Raw genomic sequence first — 19,626 nt, 5'->3', positions numbered from 1 at the left:
CAATCGTCTCTCCCTACTTATTTCTACGTCGGTTCCCGAAGGCATTTTCGAGGCTTTCCGGATCTTTACACTCACATATAGTTTTTCGATATTCTGCCTTTACGCATACTTTAATAACATCTTTCTCTTACTCTCTCATAATACTATATCGCTACACATGCATTTACGTTTTGACACCCACACTGTTACCATTATTATAAAAGAGTTCTTTTTTGTTCTATTAAAAATTATTATTTAGTTTAAAGTTCTATTTATTTTCCCGTTGGTTATTATTTTGTTTAACTTTGATTAGGTTGTTCGTTCTTCACGTTTAGTTTGTTTATGTTTAATTGTTCTGCTGGCGCCAATAAGTCGTCGTTGAAAAGGAGCTTGGGCGGAGCCTCGCGCAGGAAAGGGTACGAAGGCATTAGATTAGGCGGTAGTGAGTTTAACGCGGAGAGTGAGTGTTTCAGAGCATCTTCTCAAACCAAGAGTGAACAATCAGATCAACAATAAGAGGCACCGGGTCCAAGAGGATACCCTGATAGGAAAAGGTGTTCACGAGGATATCCTGGTAGTGGAAGGGTGTTTCATTCCTGTTTCCTTCGTGAGTGTAAGTACTTTCTAAACTTTAAATAATACAGTACAAGGTCCGTTTATTTAGAACGAAGGCGATTCGTGCCTTACCTTTAATATAAAACATTAAACTTATTGACGGAGACAGGATGAGATCCTGGTAACGCCGGTATTAAACAATAAGTAATTAATACTTGATGGCGACAGGATGTGATCCTGGTTTCACGCCATGATCCTTATTCGTTAAATTAAGTTTTAAGTAATGAATGCTCAACTGCAAATTGTCATTGAATTGTAATCCTAAGTCCAACTTAGGAGTCGTGTATCTCTACGTTGTAATGTGTTGTATTATGTCTCTCTCAATAAATAAATAAAATAAAATAATAAATGATAATTGTTTTTCTTCTTCATCAGACCTTCAGCCGCATTCTCCACTGAATAATCCAAACGAGCTCCGGTTGTTAACATGGTCCTTTGAGCCGGATCAGTGGATAATGCGTTACTGGAGGTGCTGATGGAAGAAGTATATATATATAAAAAAAAAATTGTTGTAATACTTATTTCCCTATTTTCTTGTGTAGCCAATACAAGTTCTTCAAAATGTCTGATTGTTCCTCATATACTAGTGCAAGTGCAACCCAGCACGATTCAAAGGTAGTGAAAGAACCTGCTGACACTCATTCAAGGGCGCGTAAGCGAAGTCACATTGACGCGGGTAGTGTAGGACCTAGTAGCAAAACGCGTAAAATGACTAGTTCCGAGTATAGTTCCGCATCAGTCGATATCATTAGACGTAGGTTGGAACTTGAAGCAGCCGAGCAACGTATCGCGATCAAAAAGAAAGCTGCTGAAGAAGCAGCTAAATTGGAATTAGAACTGGTGAATGAAAAATTGAATTTTTAATTAGCCGAGTTGAAATCTAATAGAACAGCTAGCTTAGGGCATCCCTTATCAATGATTGAGACCTTGCCAGCTGGGCGAAAGGTTAGCTCATGGTTAAATCAAAATAAGGATCAGGCAGTTGCCGGGTACTCACAAATGAGCGAAAGAAGTGATTTAAATAATCAAAACGCTCAAAATTATTATAACAACGATGCTAATAGTTTAGTTAATGCTTTGAAAGGTACCTTAGATGTAATGAAACAAGAATCATGGTCACAAAATAATCGCGTATTGTATAAATTAAATACAAACCTCCCTAACTTTGATGGTGATGGACTGGAGTGGCTCCATTTCAAACAATCTTTCCTTTTGTCCACTAGATTAGGTAATTTTTCTGATGAAGAAAATATAAATAGATTGTACATGTCTTTAAAAAGTGCTGCAAAAGATGCCGTATCTGCTCTTTTGATGACAGGTGCCGGAGTTAACGAAATAATGGAAACCTTGGAACTTAGATTCGGTAATCAAGACTATATTTTGCAAAAGATAGTACAAGAAATAAAAGATTTACCCATATTAGGAAAAGAACCAACGAATAATATTCTACATGTAGCTACTAAAATAAAAAACGCAGTTGCCGCAATGAAAGCGGTTAATCATAATGGTTATCTTAATAGCCCAGAATTAACGGCTTCCATTATTTCAAAGCTCCCAGCCGCTATGATTTACCACTACAATCATTTCCTTAAAGATATTCCAACCAATGAACCACAATTAGTTACGATTTCAAACTTCTTACATAGAGAAGCCCAATTGGCCTGTAAAGCTGGTACAATTGCCCTTTCTCTTCCCCTTAAAGTCACTCAAAATCAGAACTCAAAAATAAAATTCACTAAGCCAACAAAGGCTGCTCACGTTTTAAATGCAACTTCCTCCTCATCTGTTAATCATTGTCGAATTTTCGATATGGATAATCATTCATTACGGAATTGTAGAAAGTTTCTATCGCAGAAACTTGCACAAAGGTGGAAATTAGCGCGAAAATATAAATTATGTTTCGGATGTCTTGAGAACATGCATGTAAATTCAAAGTGCACAACACCAAATTCTATAAGAAACGCGAACAGTGACGTTGGACACAACTTAATTAACGTACGGACTATTAACAACTTAGACTTACCGAAACAAGAAATATCAAAAAATTTGTTGTCACGTCATTCTCATTTGCAACAATTACCGGTAGATGTATATAACGGAAACCCGAAAATATTGATAGGGCAAGACAATTGGTCGTTAATTGTATCACGTGAAATGCGTTATATCAACAGTAAAATGCCAGTTGCATCGCGAACAAACCTCGGATGGGTTATACACGGTTGCGTCAACACTACCCGCGAAATAAGTAAAACAGTATATTTAACTAAAGACATATTTCCCCTTAAAGAATCTTTAACTTCCACAAAACATTTAGATCACGAAATTCACGACTTAATTAAATCCCATTTTAACCTTGAGGCTATTGGAATTTCGAGACATGATCGAAAGAATTCAAATTTAGAAAGGACAAAATCGCTGTTGGACACATTTTCTCAACATATTGACAGTCATTGGGAGGTACCGCTGTTATGGAAAGACGATCATGTGTACCTTCCAGACAATAAAGAATTAGCTATGTCTCGACTGTTAAGTTTAGAAAGAAAAATGGAAAAAGATCCAAAATTTAAATCAGATTATAATAAACAAGTTTTCAATCTTTTAGAAAAAGGATATGCAATAAAAATATCCGAAAATGGAGAAATAAAGAAAGAATATGAAGGTATCCGAGGGAAAATATGGTATTTACCACATTTTGGAGTCGAAAATCCAAATAAACCCGGAAAGTTTAGGTTAGTTTTTGACGGTTCTGCAATATTTAACGGTATTTGTTTAAACGACAATCTTTTATTAGGGCCTAACGATTTACAGTCTCTATTATCGGTACTTATGAAATTTAGACAAAAACAGATTGCTTTCACGGGGGACATTCGAGAGATGTTTTTGCAATTAAAGGTTCGGAAACAAGACTGGAATGTTCAACGGTTCTTATGGCGAGACGATAATAATGTAATGACGTCTATGATTTTTGGCTCTGCCAGCTCTCCAAGCACAGCTTTGTATGTCAGGGACCGAAATGCCCAGGAACAGCAAAGCGACTATCCTGACGCTGTGCGGGCTATTCACGAAAATCATTATATGGACGACTATATCAATATGTATATCACTATACGGAGCGAAATTGGCAATAAATTGAATTCACTTGACAAATTTCTACACCAAGAACACCTAGCTCCATCTCTCGAACAAACTTTTCACTTTCCTCAAATATGACAAATGTGGGGCTTTTGTCCAGTGGCGCAATTGATCCGTGGCGCATTTGTCCAGTGGCGCATTTGAGAACTTACCGTAGACCTGAGGTGAACTAAAAACTTCCGCCATGGAGGTAAGGTTACATGTTAGAGTGTGGTAAGTATATATGATAAGGCTATGGTAACCTTACACGTTAAGGTTGAGATAACCTTACACGTTAAGGTTGATGTATCGTTACACGTTAAGGTTGAGGTAACCTTACACGTTAAGGTTGAGGTAACGTTACATCCCTATATTAAGGGGGGCGCCTACTTTAGAAGGTAAAAAACTGCGTACATTTCAGGAATTTTTTTCTCAAACACATTTAAATAAATCGATGCGAGATTTAGTGTATATTTTCTTATATATTTAAACCTTTGAAATATAATTTTTTCATTAAATGAAAATAGAATTTAATGATAAAATAAACGCCATATATATAACGCCTCGCTGCTGAAATTTTCCCATTGCGTACAACCTAGGGTCCACAATTCTTATCTAAAACAAAAAAAAAAAATTTCTTTAAATATACATTATTGCCTTCTGTATGAATTAAAAGATTTCAGTAGAAAGTAAAAACTGAAATTTTTACATGACTTTTAAAAAAAATGTAATTTTTGCCAAAAAAATCTCATTTTTTCTTTAAAAGAAAGCATTAAATTTAATTCTATCAAAAACAAAATTAATTCATACAGAAGAGACACTCTTTATCTTCAAAACAAGACCAAATAGACCTTAATCGGTTGATTAGATTTTTGTCTATCGTGTACGCAAACTACAAAAACAGTGTTTTGAGAAAAACGCGTTTAAAGATTGAAAAACATATAAATGCTGTTTCGCGGCCTCGATGAACGACTATTTTTTTATGTGTAGCTCTTGGATAAGAAGACATTTTACTGATAAATGGTAATTTTAATGGTAGGTGTAATAGTAGATAAGCGCGGCAAATTATGAAAAGTATTAGAGACCGCGAGTGGAATCGCGCGCCAGGCCAAGCGCCACACAGTGTGCCTTTTTCTGAAATTCTGTTCAAAACCTAGTATCTCTTGAAGGAATTAACGAAATTTCATGGTTCTGGGACAAAAATAAAGCTTAATAAATGCAGAATACAGGAAAATTATACAAAAACAATGTTAACAAATTTTAAGGTTAAGAAGCAGCGTCAAAAGTCAGAAATTCCGTCAAAAAAATCACAAATCTTAGTCTGTAAGCCATAAAAATAACTCAAATTAGGTAATATTACATATTTTAAAGGTTTTTGGGTCGCTAATTACGAATCAGAAGTCCGATTTTAACAATTCAAAATGGCGCATCCTGTATGACAGCTAAATAAAGCAAAAATTATTAAATAATTTCATTTGAATGACACTGGGTACATAGGGGTTTTTGGGGTCGCTGATGACGAATCTGATGTCAGATTTTCAAAATTCAAAATGTCCGACCTAATATGGCCGACCAAAAATGCAAAAAGTTAATGAATTTACATGAAACTCGGTATGCAGGGGTTTTTGGGGTCGCTGATGACGAATTTGATGTCAGATTTTCAAAATTTAAAATGGCCGACCCAATATGGCCGACCAAAAATGCAGAAAGTTAATGAATTCAAAATGGCCATATTGGGTCGGCCATTTTGAATTTTGAAAATCTGACATCAGATTCGTCATTAGCGACCCCAAAAACCCCTGGATACCGAGTTTCATGTAAATTCATTAACTTTTTGCATTTTTAGTCGGCCATATTGGGTCGGACATTTTGAATTATGAAAATCTGACATCAGATTCGTCATCAGCGACCCCAAAAACTCCTATGTACCCAGTGTCATTCAAATGAAATTATTCAAAAAATTTTGCTTTATTTAGCTGTTATACAGGATCCGCCATTTTGAATTATTAAAATCGGACTTCAGATTCGTAATTAGCGACCCAAAAACCTTCAAAATACACTGTAAAAAAATCTGCTGTAAATTTACTATGTCCGACGTTGGAAAGTTTGGTCACTATGTCCGACGTGGTATTTTTACACGCCGACTGTAATCTACATAACCTGCAAATATTTTTTGAAATAATATTTTCAGTCGTAACTTTTTGTATTTATGAAATATAGCCCAAAACTTTTTGTTATATTATTATTTACTTATAAATTAGCATATACTTTCTATAAATGTACATTATATACACTTTTTTAGAGTTATTTATAAAAACTTGAAAATTTTTTGAAAATCTTAAAGGAATAAGAAAATTACATTCGCCATGTAATTGTACAGATCGTGCGACGTAATATTACGTCAAAGTGTAGAAATACACGCAATGTAAAAATACCACGTCGGACATAGTGATCAAATTTTCCTACGTCGGACGTAGTAAATTTACACAAAACTATTAAATTACATAGTCGTATAATGTAAAATTATTAAAAATAGTAAAACTACTTTTGGAACGAAATAAATTTACTACGTACAACCTATAATTTTGATGTGTGAAATTACAAGTTTCGTGTTATTTTACACCAGATTTTTTTACAGTGTATGTACTATGACTTAATTTGAGTCATTTTGATGGCTTACAGATTAAGATTTGTGATTTTTTTGACGGAATTTTTGTCTTTTGACGCTGCTTCTTAACCTTAAAATTTGTTAACATTGTTTTTGTATAATTTTCCTGTATTCTGCATTTATTAAGCTTTATTTTCGTCCCAGAACCATGAAATTTCGTTAATTCCTTTAAGAGATACTAGGTTTTGAACAGATTTTTAGAAAAAGGCACACTGTGCGCCAGGCCACGCGCTTTATTGCGTTCTACAAGCTGTAACTCGAAAAATACTTTGTATTTTGACGTAATATTTTAAGAGCATATTCTCTTATAGTTGTACTTTCAGTTAAGACAACTTTTAAAAAATCGATTTTTTTGACCCGATAAAGTAGGCGCCCCCCTTAAAGAACCAGTAGAACCGGGTAGAATTAGGAGCCTACTTGCTTTAAGTTGGTTATTGTCACGTAAGTTCCAATTTCAAACAAGTAGATAAGTATTTTCAGCTGGTTTGAATTTGGAATGTCAAGTTCAAAATGAACTGGTCTCAGTTTGAACATTACAGTCAACAGGAAAGTCCAAATAGGTTACATTGTACAACATGAACTTGTTTCAATTTGGATATCGATTCACAATTGGAAATCCAAGGTGGTAACAATTGAGCAGATAGTTTTGAAAAAAAATATTTGTGGAAAAAATAATAAAAGATTCTTATGACCATTAATAACTTTATATTCTTAGCACGCTCCAGACATACAAACATTTTAATTAAACTGGAAGTATTAAATTGAAACTTGTACCCTATGGGAATCGAACCCCGTACCTATGACCTATCTATCTAAACGTTTAACGACCGCGGCTATCGAATCGACGTGAGAAATATTTTTCGACCTGTCTATATAAACAGCAACTTTGGAAAACGTAATAAGTTTATGTAAAATATTATAATTTTTGTAAGTACCTATAAAAATACAAGCAGAAATTAAAATATTTATAGAGATTTGCAAATATATGATATTATGTAAAAAATATTAATTAAATATTTAATACATTTTTGCTCAAATGTCATTTAACCGCTTTGTGATTTTTTGCAAATATTTGCCAAAAAATAACATTAAGCGAAATAAAAAACAGAAAATTCGTAAAAATTAAAATTCCCAAAATGACTGGGCCAGACCAGCTCAACTGTGTTAAAAAATTTCATTGATTTTCTAAAATGTTAAAACTTTTATGAAAATCTGTAGTTCACAACAAAACAATAAAACACTCTTAACCGTTTTTTGAAATTTGAAATTTTTGTAATTTTTTGCATTAACAAAATATTACAAAATTTTAAAATAATTAATAACTCAAAAGCCTTTTACCATAAATTAATAAAACTTACACTGATTACACAAAATTGTTCACTCTCTTACAAGAAAATATTAGCATGATTGTAAATTTAAAAATTTCATATTTTTAATAACAATTTTATAAATAATTTGAATTATTTATGTGTTCTACCCCTCCATAATTGCAATGAAACTCATAGGAGGTATAGTCATAGTAGTCTCTTTTTGAAGACCCTAATAAAAAATTTTCATTTTGGAATGTACATAACGTATTTTTTAATAAAAACGCGCGTCCATTCCACAATGGGAAAAATGTGATTGTCGTGGAAAATTTAGTCTAGACGTTACAATTATTATTTGTTTTTTATAAATTTTTTTAAAATAAAAGACTGAATTTTCCACAACAATCAACTTTTTCCCACTGTGGAGTTGGCGCGCGTTTTTAATAAAAAAATTCGTTATGTACATTCCAAATTGAAAATACTAACATTTTTTTGGGGGGGTTTCAAGAAGAGACTACTGAGTATACTTCCTATGAGTTTCATTGCAACAGGAGCGGTCGAACACATAAATAATTAAAATTATTTATAAAATTGTTATTAAAAATACGGAATGTTTAAATTTACAATCATGCAAATATTTTCTATTAAAAGAGTGTAAACAATTTTGTGTAAATAGTGTAAGTTTCATTAATTTATTGTTAACGGCTTTTAGGAGTTATTAATTTTTTTAAATTTTGTAATATTTTGTTAATGCAAAAAAATAACAAAAATTTTTTCAAAAAAACGGTTAAAAGTGCTTTATTGTTTTGTTGTGAACTACAGATTTTCATAAAATTACAAAATTACAAATAGCAACAGTAACAAATTCATAAAAATATCAATTCGAGAAATGCAAATTCGCAAAAATAAAATTATCAAAACAACAATTAGCAGAAATAATGATACACAACAAAGCAGTTTCGCAAAAAATAACAATTAGCAAAAGTATCTAACAATTTGTAAAACTGTCCATTGCGAAGAATGCAAGTTTGCAAAAATAACAAATTTGAAAAATAACAGTAAACTAAAATAAATATTTGTAAAATGTAAATTTGCAATAATAATTCTTTGCAAAAATAACAATTGGCGAAAATGACAATTTAAAGAATTCCAATCCTTGACTGTGCTATATAAATTTGGAGTTGGAAGTTCCAAACTCAAGCTTGTTGATTTTTAATTTGACAGGACAAGTGACATGTAGTATTCGAGAATCCAAATTGAACCAAGTAGATACTTGAACTTAATTTTGTATTTGGAAATCCAAGCTGATACTTGTAGTACGTGCCAACTTGGAAATACAAGTAGAAATGATAAGATTGGAAATCCATGTTAAAACAAGTCGAAACAAAAATTGAAGAGGACAATCCAAGATAGAACCATTTCAATTTTATCTTGGATATCCGTTTCAGTTACATAAATAGGATTTCCAAGTTAAAACCAGTAGAATTGCTACACGGAAAAGTTTTTCAATTTGGAAAGCAAGTTGACACCAGTAGATCCATGTTCAATTTCTACTGGTCTCAACTGGTTCTTTAATATAGGGATGTTAAGGTTGAGGTAAGGTTATATGTCAAGGTTGAGGTAAGGTAATTAATAAGTTGTAAGGTTAATGTAAGGTTGTGATAAGTTTACCAGTTATGGAAGATATTGACAAAATAATTAATAATATAATAAATAAATATTAAATTAGAAAGTTAAGTTTGTTGCTCTTCTCTATTTTGGAAACCTGACATAAAGCAGAAAATTTTGAAATCAAATTTGGGGGGACTGGGATTCGATCCCGGGATCGACGCGTATAAACCAATCATTCTAACTAACTGAGCTAAGTACAGAACTGTCAGAAGGAAAATCAATTTTGCCTTTAAGGTGAACCAAGAATATGATTAACTCCTTAAAGGCAAAATTAATTTTCTTGCTACCAGTTCTCCACTTAGCTCAGTTAGTTAGGATGTTAGGTTTATGCGCGTCGATCCCGGGTTCGAATCCCAGTCCCCCCAAATTTGTTTTCAAAATTTTCTGCTTCATGTCAGGTTTCCAAAATAGAGAAGAGCAACAAACTTAACTTTCTAATTTAATATTTATTTATTATATTATTAATTATTTTGTCAATATTTTCCATAACTGGTAAACTTATCACAACCTTACCTTAACCTTACAACTTATTAATTACCTTACCTCAACCTTGACATATAACGTTACCTCAACCTTATCATGTAACGTTACCTCAACCTTAACGTGTAACGTTACCTCAACCTTAACGTGTAAGGTTACCTCAACCTTAACGTGTAAGGTCAAGTCCAACGCACAATAGGTTCGCGAAAGTCGTTCGCGAACGAGACGCATGAGATAGACAAGGACACAAATATATCTCTGTCCTTTTCTAACTCGTGCTTTGCGTTCGCGAACGACTTTCGCAAACCTATTGTGCTTAGGCCTTTACATCAACCTTAACGTGTAAGGTTATATCAACCTTAACGTGTAAGGTTATCTCAACCTTATCATATATACTTACCACACCCTAACATGTAACCTTACCTCCATGGCGGAAGTTTTTAGTTCACCTTAGGTCTACCACAGCAATATCGTGTAACCTTATGAGCCTTACGATTAGTATTCAACATAATGTTACCTCATACTATTGTGATATGTGGGAGAAGATCATTAGCGGTTAATTAAGGGGTTACACCACTGTAGAGATTAAAATTTTTTTTTTATTTTTTTGTTAGCTTAAAAAATTTTTTGAACCTTCTAAAATAAGGAAAAAAAGGATTTATACATGTCTGAAATCGATTTCATTGAAATTTCAAGCTTTTTTACCGGAGAAGAATTTTAACTTACATAAAACATGCATTACAAAAATGGCTCCAGTGCGGACATTTTGGAATATTTATTAATTAAAATTTGTAATTTTTAAGTTGAATATATAAGTTAATAACTACTTAAAATATTGTTACTGTATTTTCTTTCCTTACACTAAAAAAAAAAAATTATTGAACAAATGCTTCTTACAGCCCGCTGTAGTAGTGTTGCTCTTTTAACGCGTTTTTCTCAAAACACAGTTTTTGAAATCTGCAAGCAGTATAACTCAAACAATTTTCAATATTTTCAATCGGGTTTTTTTATTACATTTTTAAAATTAAATTTTGAACAGAAATACGTAGGGGTTTTTTGATAAGTTAATTTACACAATTGTTATAAACAATTATACTTAACAATTACACAAAAATCAATATTTTTAAAATCCCCTACGTATTTCTGTAGCTATTCTCATGTAGATTAAGAAAAAAAATTTATTTGTTTCTAGATTGAAATTTACATTACTTATACTGCTTGCCGTAGAGCTCCTGGGAAAAAATATGCATTACTAAAATGGTTCCTGTGCCGCCATTTTGGAATATTTATTAATAAAAATTTGTAATTTTTTACTTGAATATACAGTCAATAACTTCCTAAAACATTATAACTATATGTCCTTTCCTTCCATTCAAAAAAAATTCCTGAAAAAACGTTGTTTTTGTGGCATTTACAGTGGTGTAACCCCTTAAACTATCTACAGAGATTTTCGAGAAGTATTTTTTAAAGTGTCACTATCTGCAGTAGGAGACGACCTATCTACAAAATTTTCAGGATTTTCAACCCACTTGACCCCTGAAATCCTGATTCACGAGCACTATGTATACAGGTTAGTCAGTAAACTGATCTCAAAAGTCCCAAAAGTAGAGAACTATGTACATAGTGAAGTTTTTCGTACATATTTTTCTCGAACTTTGGTTAACTTTCCGCGAGAGAGAACACTATCTACAAGTTTAATTATGCAAATAAAATAAAAATAATAAAATAATTTGCAAATAAAGCTTTTATTTTGTATTAACACATATATTTAATGCAAAATTAAAAAACAATTTTAATTATTCTTTTTGTAAAGTTAAAATTTAATTTAATAAAAATTTAATGCAGAAGAAAAAACAGATTTAAATGATTATGTAATTTCTTGATAAATTAATTATAATGATTACAAAAATAATATAATGATTTACAAAATTAAAAGTTTTTTTAATTATTGACAATATTTTTTAAGCATTAATATAATTAATTTATCAAGAAATTACATAATCATTTTAACCCGTTTTTACTCTCAAGTCACTTATTCTACTTTTTCTCCCATTATTATTATTATAAAGCATTTTTACTATCAGCCCCTCTTTTGTTCGTGATTTTTCATTCGGTATTTTTAAAATTAAAAAATATAATATAATAATAAATAAAATATAAAATAATAATAAAAATATAACAGAAAGAAAGGATTGTGTTAGAAAATAATGTAGATAGTGACGCTTTAAACAGGAAAGTGGACCGACAAAGCAATTTTAAACGTACTATCTACCACATAGTGCACTTTTCATGTATTCTCCATAATTTTCGGATAAAAAATGTGCACTATAGGGTAACTGCACCAATTGCCGAGGGTGCTCCAATTGTCGAGGATAATAATTTTCTTTTTTAGATAAATAGTATAATATATAATATTTGTTAAAGTAGGATTTAGAAATTTAATTTTAATTTTTAAAACTTTAACTTACGTGTCCTTCGGACAAAAGAAATTGTAAAGGTAGTGGATTCCCCCTCAACTTAGTTATTGTTTCAACTAAGAGGTTGAGAACCCTACTCTTGTGTGAAATGAGAAGATAGGAAAATTGTTAGGATGTTTGAATTAAACCACAAAATGAAGATAATAACAATTAAATGTATATATTTTACCCAAAGTCCCTATTACAGATAAATCTAATTTTATGTGTAAGAAGAGTAAGTGTATCTGTGTGAATGGAATATTTGTGTGTGTTGTGACACGTAAGATCTTTACTCACTACTCGGTGATTCTTCCTTGGTAATACGAATCCAATGAATGTGTCTTGTCTTTACACCTGCTTCACGATGTTTTTCCGAAAAATTCAGGAAATACCAAATCTAGGTTCACTAGACTGATATTTCGCTGGGAACTTTAATATTCTTTTTAAGTTGCACAAAGTTTAAGATCTGAACCTCGTAAATAAAGGTTGTCTTCTAATATATATTTGAAATTAATGTTATTTATTCTTTAGTAGCTTTACTTTATCTTATTCTTTATGATATAAGAGACTTTTACTTTACTTTGATTACTTTAATTCTTTTATATTTCTTTCACAAATTCCTTTATTTTTATTCCACAAATTTTATATTCAATATCATTTATATTATTTTCAATATTTTCTTTTATTTCCTTTTTTCTTTTTAATTATATCACTTTATTTTATTCTTTATATTTCAATTATATATTTTTTAAATTCAACCTTTTTTTATTTTTATTTATTTATGTTTTTCTCAATTAAATTCACTTTTCTTAACAAACTTCTTATTAATTTCTTTAAACTTCTGAGATCCTTTTTATACAAACACGGCCAATTGCCGGACTTAGGTTTGCCTGGCCCAAAAATGCCGGCTACAACTACAGGCTACAACGGCCTGGACTAAACTGCCCAGATTTCCCTATGTCGATCACTTTTATTGAAAGACAATTTAGTGGGAGAATTCATAGTTAACGTGGCTGTTGCTAAGCCGATTTCTGCAACCTTGCAGATTTAGGCAGTGGCGTGGTCCGAGTTCGGTGACTTGGATGCACCACTCCTTATATTGAACTATTTGCTTGCCTTTGATAATTTCTATCCATTTCTCAAAAGAGTTAATAAGCTGTTTGTGAAAGAAAGGAATTTATTGAGAAGTATTGTATTATATTCTTAAGTTTTTTTACTTTAAAAATTGTCAAACTCAAAAAAACATTAAATTCAATCTTTATGTAGAATTGGAATTTTTGTCAAATTTGGGATACCTTGGATTAAAATTACCAAAGCGAAGAATGTTCCTTTTGTGAAATTACAAAGGGTTGTTTTTCGTGTAAATGTTTTGAAGCTTGTTAACAAAAATCTCTTGTTGTGTATAATTCGTTGTTTATAATTCGGTTTTTTAAGTATTGTAAATAATTATTTATGATATAAAAAGTTACGGAGTTCGGCCGTAACAAATGCCCCCCTTTTATTAGGCTGACGTCCCTTGTCAGCTGCTATGAATGCGTTATCGAAGATCCTGTTTTAAAATTTGTAGATATGACTCGTTTGAGTTTTACAAAAATCGTATCCTGGTTATCTTGCTTTACAAAAGTTTATGTTGGAGAGTAATTATGTTAATCTTTCTTAAAAACTAGCCTTACAAATTTTAATATTTTTTTATAGAACATGTTCAAAATGAAATGCGATTCAACATGCCGTATGCCTAAGTTCTTTGATTAAAGTGTTCTTTACAATTTTTTTTTTTAACGTTGATAAAGGTAATTTTTAATTCAGTTATATAATTTTAAAAGAATATTGTCGAATTTGACTTAAAGCGCTGACAACGTCTTCCCCTAGTGTGATATGAATTGGCGTAACGATGTCTACCTAAGTTGTATTGTATGTGATAGTCATAATCAAAGAAAAAAATTTTTTTTTTTTTTAATTTTTCGAATGTGTGTTGCTTGTGTTGTGGTCCAGTGCTGTGTCCTTGGTATATAGTGAAGTTGAATAACTCTTTCGAGTTTTACAAGATTTTCGTCTTCTCCTTTTTTTTACATAATTGGTTTTCTGGAAGGTAAGTAAAATTATTAATCGTAAAAAAAATGAAAATAAATTAAATTCCCTTATTGAAAGAATAAAATTAAAATAATAATAAAAAAAAAATGCTGAAATTGCTGAGTTTTCGAATTTAGCTCTCTGTGTTAGTGTGACACCGAGGTAAGTGAAAAGTTTAAATGCAATATGATATTTTACGTATTTGACTAATATAAGAGAGCAAAGCGAAAGGAGAGAAAAAAAAATTTAGTTGAATTATTGAATTTTGAAAAAAACATTATTCGAAAAAAACATTTTATAAAAAAAATTTTTTTTTAGAAATGTGACAACAAGATTGTTGTTACTGCCCCCCTTTTTATGAACTGTCGTCCCTTGTCAGTTCATAGTTTTTTTTTTGGATGGTGGGAATTTTAATAGGGTTAAATTAATAATTTGGTTATATTGTAAGGATTTTTGATTAAAATGTGATGAAGTTATTTGGAGTGAAAAGGAAAAAAGGTTTCTAATAGGACTTTACTTTTTGTATTGTAGATGTAATTTAAGGATTTTCTTCCTGTCTTCTGTCTGTAATCTTGAGTTTTGTTTCTCACAGTTGTATTTTTGCTGATTTGGATTTTTGGTTAGTCGTGGTTATGTGTGTCTTGTACTTTGTCAGTCTTTGCAAATCTTTCGTTTAGAGTAGTTGTTTATTTTTGGTTCATTGTTTTTGGGTGTAAAGATAAAAAAATGGCATCATTCGATTTTACTCTTATGAGTCAGGTTTTGAGTTTTGTGGAGCGTGGTGTTGTGAAAACAGAGGATTTTTTATTGATGAAGTTAGCCGAGATCGAGGATGCGCAACGTATTTCGTTTGAAAGTGGGGAAAGAGGGTAAGTGTGTTTTATTATTTCTCTTCTTTTCTATTTTTTTTTTATTTGGTTTGGTTAATATTAAAAGTGTATATATTTTTTTTTTTTTTTTTTTTTAGTGTGCGTGTCTTAGTTAGTCCATGGCAAGATGCTGATTTGAGGGCTGTTTTTGGGCCTTGGCCTGTCCTGCATACTCGTTTTTTTGATGGGCGAGTGTCTTTTGATAATGCTGTATGGTACCAAGAATATCGTTGGTCGTGGGCATTTAAAAAATACGAGTGTCGTTATTACTGGGCACCTGGAACTTTCGTCAATCCTACCTCTTGTGCTGTACCAGAAGACGAGCCAATAGAAGAGATAATTGGAATTTTAGGTGTAAATACATGTTGTAGGTGAGTGTACTTTTTTCTAAAATATGTTTATTTTTATTATGTATGTAGGATTTTTTTTTATATGAATTTTGTTTGTTATTATTATATAAAAAAAAATTTTTTTATAGACCTTTCTCGGTTCTACCCTACAGCCCCCCAAGGATGGGTTATCGTCCAAAAAATCCGGCTCTTGAGCCGGATGTTATGATATGTTCAGAGTTATAGGTTGGAATGGGAGGAGCCCGTTTCAATATGTAATACATGGGACATTGTAGGTATATTTTAGCAGATTTTATATTGTTATTATTGATGATGTCTTAATTGTTTCTTGTTTGTTTTTTTTTTAGCGCTGGAACGTTAGTGTGCAGAATATTTGGTTTCCCTGTTAGATAATGTGTGTTTCTATTGATATTATAAATTTTTGTTAAGTGAGTGGTGGATTTGGGTTTTGTTTAAATAAATCGGGGAGAAAAAAGGTTTAAAATTTATAGTATTTGTTTTTTTTTTATCTTTATCCTGTTCCTAAATAGTGTTAGTTTTTTTTGTATATATTCTTTATTTTTTTTTTTAAATTTTGTATTTAATGAAAGAAAAAGGAAAAATCTTATGAGTGTAAATTTGTTATTAGTAAGTTTTGTTATTAAAATTGATAGTTTTTGTTTATTCATTTACTATTAAAATTATTGAAATATTTGCAATTTTATTAAATATATTATTAGTTATCTCAAGGTAAGTACTATTTCTTTTCTATTATTTAAATTTCTGTTATTGGGGAATTATTTTTGTAATTTCTTATTGTTTTCCTCTTGTTGGATTTGTTAAATTGGCTTATTTTGTTTGATAAGATTTTTTTTTTAGTTCCAGTTGTAAAAACTAAATTAAGTTCTTATTTATTGTTGGTTCTTTGGTAATTTCTATTATATGAAAAAATTGGTTATTTTATATTTTATGATAGAATTATATGTTTTATTTTCATTTCTTACTTTAGTTAAATTGGTTTTTTATTTCATTAGTATTTATTTATTATTTATATATTTTTTGAATTGTTTTTATTAATAAAGAGAGTGGAATTTTGAATTAATAAGTGTAATTGTCGTGTGGGGTCAGCATCTCACGGTGAGGTGTTAATTGTATCCTTTCTTTCTGTTCTTCGTCGTTGCATCTTCTTATCTTCCCCCCATGTCTTTGTGTGATATGGTTATGCTTGTTAGTTTCTTTCGTGCGTCGTCATATTGTAGTCTATTTTGTTGTTATAAGTGTATGTTTAGTGTAGTTATTCGGTTTTCATAATGTAGTTTTTTTGTTTGAGGTGGATATGTGTGTGTTTTTATTTCTTCTCATTTTTCGCTAAGTGTTTATAAGCCAAAAGATGTTAATAGTGCTTTGTTCCTGTTTCTTGATGTTGCTTTTTTTTGGATTAGTTCCTGTTTCTTCTTTCGACGTGAGTAATATATAAAAAAAAATTAAAGAAATTACGAATGATTGAAGGAATTTATTTATTTTCAAGAAAAAATTTTCTTTTTTTTTTTTTTTTTAAAAAAGGCTTGTCAAAATTTCAATTGTCTTTAGAGATAATTAAATTCTTCTTCGAAATATCGATGATTTTCTAAAATTTTAACGAAATTCTTGGATTTTTTTTTTTTTTACTAAACTTCTACACAAACCTTTAATTATTTTCAAAAAAAAAAATACTAAAAATTTTACATGAATTTCATTATTTACAAATTTTTATAAATTTCCTTGTAATTTATAAAGTTATTTAATTTTTGGTGAATAATAAAATTCTTATTAGGAATTCAATTATTTTGATAATTAATAAAGCTAATTGTATAATTTCATTTATTTTTATTACAATTTTGATCGAATTCCTCGAAAAATTCAATTATTCTTAAAAATTTTATTAAAATTTATTGAAGAAATTAAATTATTTTAATAACTTTTGCTACAATTTATTTATTAGAATTTAAATATTATTTTTAATAATTTTTTAAATTAAATTTCTTTAAAGAATAAAATTATTGCATTCAAAATTTTTAATGCAATTTTTTTGTAAATTATCAATTGTCTTTATAAATAATAAAATTCTTCTCTAAAATTGAACTTTTTTTTAAAGAATTTGATAAATTCCTTGGCAAAATTTTAATTTTTTTTTTAAAAATTTTTCTTAATTTAATTATTTTTAATATCTAATATTTTAATATTGTCATAATATTTAATATTGTTCAATGTCGTGCTACTTTCTATAAATTTTTGTAAATTACCGAGAAAATCTCTATAAATTTCTATAAGTTATCAAAATAATAATTTTTTTAATGAGATCACCTTTTATATGCATTTGTAAAACATGTGAAATTATTAATTTGATGTACAATTTTTTAATTTTTTGGTCTTCTTTTTAATGAGATAATTTTTGTATGATTTTCGTTCAAGTGGATTTGTATAAGTTATTTTTTCTATTTTGCTGTGTTTCGTGGCCGGCCTTGGTTTTGTAATTTAACCCTAATTTACTTGTCAGCGTATTTTCTCGATCTGGAGTTTCTTTTATATATATATACTTTTTGATTTAATTTTGTTTACAATTGTTTTTTTTTTAACTTAGTTACTTATTATTGCTTTTTAGAGAGAAGAAAAAATGGAAAAAATTTTATTTTTTAATTTATTTAATTAACCGTGTTAGATTTTTCGGATTGAAATTATTAGAGAAGAAAAAAAATTTTATAATTTTTTATAATTTCTTGGTGTTTTTATTAAAAATTTTGTTTATTTACTAAATTAAATAATTGAATGCTTGAGTTTATAACTGAAATTTTTGCGAAAAGAAATGCCATTTTATTAATTCCCAAAAAAAATGTTTTACTTAATTTTTTAGTGAAATTTTAAAGGAAGAAAGAAAAAAAATAAATGTTTAATCATTCTCTAAGCGCGAGATTTTCAGTCTCTCTATATATATAGATATATACGAGGTACTGTATGCCTATGCTCGATGCATGGCTTTCCTCGTCTCTTTCTCCGCTTCCTCACGTTCGTATACGCCCCGCATGTTCCGCGATCGTCACGAAGCAATGCTTTGCTCCATACGTTTGTTCTTTGCTTCTCTACCTTTACCAGCTCCCCGGCGTTTCACCACTTCTTCCGGTACCTACCAACTATCTTCTCTGGCGCGATCCCAGTTTGTCGAGAACCGAAAAATTTCAAGCGCCTAGGGTGTGCATGTTCCGTACGATCTTCATGCATTTATCTTGCTTCCTATGCTTTCCGCCCGCTCCCCGGCGTTTCACCATTTCCTCAAGCACCCACAAGCTTTCTTTCATGTATAGTATTGTTAGTTTAAAGCTATAATTTTCGTACTAAGGGGAATTATTATTTGGGAATTATTTTTTTTTTTAAATCTCATAATATGGTGTTTAATATTTCCATATTTTAGAGTGTATTTGTTATTCAATTATAAGAATTAAATTAATTTAATTAATTTAAAATTCAAAATTTAATTTGAAATGTTTTCTTTTATTTCAAGTGATGTTGAGCTTTTGTAGTATGCAATTATTTAAGAATTTGTTTAAAAGATAAATCGTATGAAAATTCAATTTTGAGAAAAAAAATTCAATTATCCGATAAATTATTTTTAAATTATTTTTTTTTTAACTGAAATTTTTCTTTTATATTGATTTTAATTTCGTTTCTGTTGTTCCTCTTTGTAGGTTTTGCTTTTATTTTTTTGTTTGCTGTCCTGATGTTTTATTTTCTTAGTAAGTATTTTTTTAATTTTTGTAAGTATTTTGGAAAAAAAAAATGTGTTAATCTTGGCTCTTTTTTAGGTGGTTAGAAGATTTTTGGAGAGAAAAAGGCATCAAGCAGTGGATTTTTTTTTTTATTTTTCCCTATCGTTTATTTTAATTTGTAAGTATATTTTAAATTTGTTGTTTTCCTTTGTTTTGAATTTTTATTAACCATGGCTCTTTTTGTAGGTGGTAAGAAACAAAAATTTTTTTTTGGAGAGGAAAAGGCATCAAGCAGTGGATTTTTTTTTTATTATTCCCTATCGTTTATTTT

General features: G+C 30.0%; 1 long non-coding RNA gene across 1 annotated transcript; it reads left to right on the top strand.

Annotated features, from left to right (window-relative positions):
- The first annotated feature begins 16,598 nt into the window (after positions 1 to 16,598).
- Positions 16,599 to 19,579, top strand: LOC122504607. The gene is made up of 4 exons (XR_006301851.1): positions 16,599 to 17,017; positions 19,275 to 19,322; positions 19,392 to 19,473; positions 19,542 to 19,579. It is a non-coding gene; the product is annotated as an uncharacterized LOC122504607 (long non-coding RNA).
- The last annotated feature ends 47 nt before the right edge of the window (positions 19,580 to 19,626 follow it).

Source organism: Leptopilina heterotoma, unplaced genomic scaffold (genome assembly GCF_015476425.1).
Source record: "Leptopilina heterotoma isolate Lh14 unplaced genomic scaffold, ASM1547642v1 Lhet_307, whole genome shotgun sequence".
NCBI classification, from domain to species: Eukaryota; Metazoa; Arthropoda; class Insecta; order Hymenoptera; family Figitidae; genus Leptopilina; species Leptopilina heterotoma.
The sequence above is the reverse complement of the archived record's forward strand: the minus strand, read 5'-3'. Positions and strand labels throughout refer to the sequence as shown.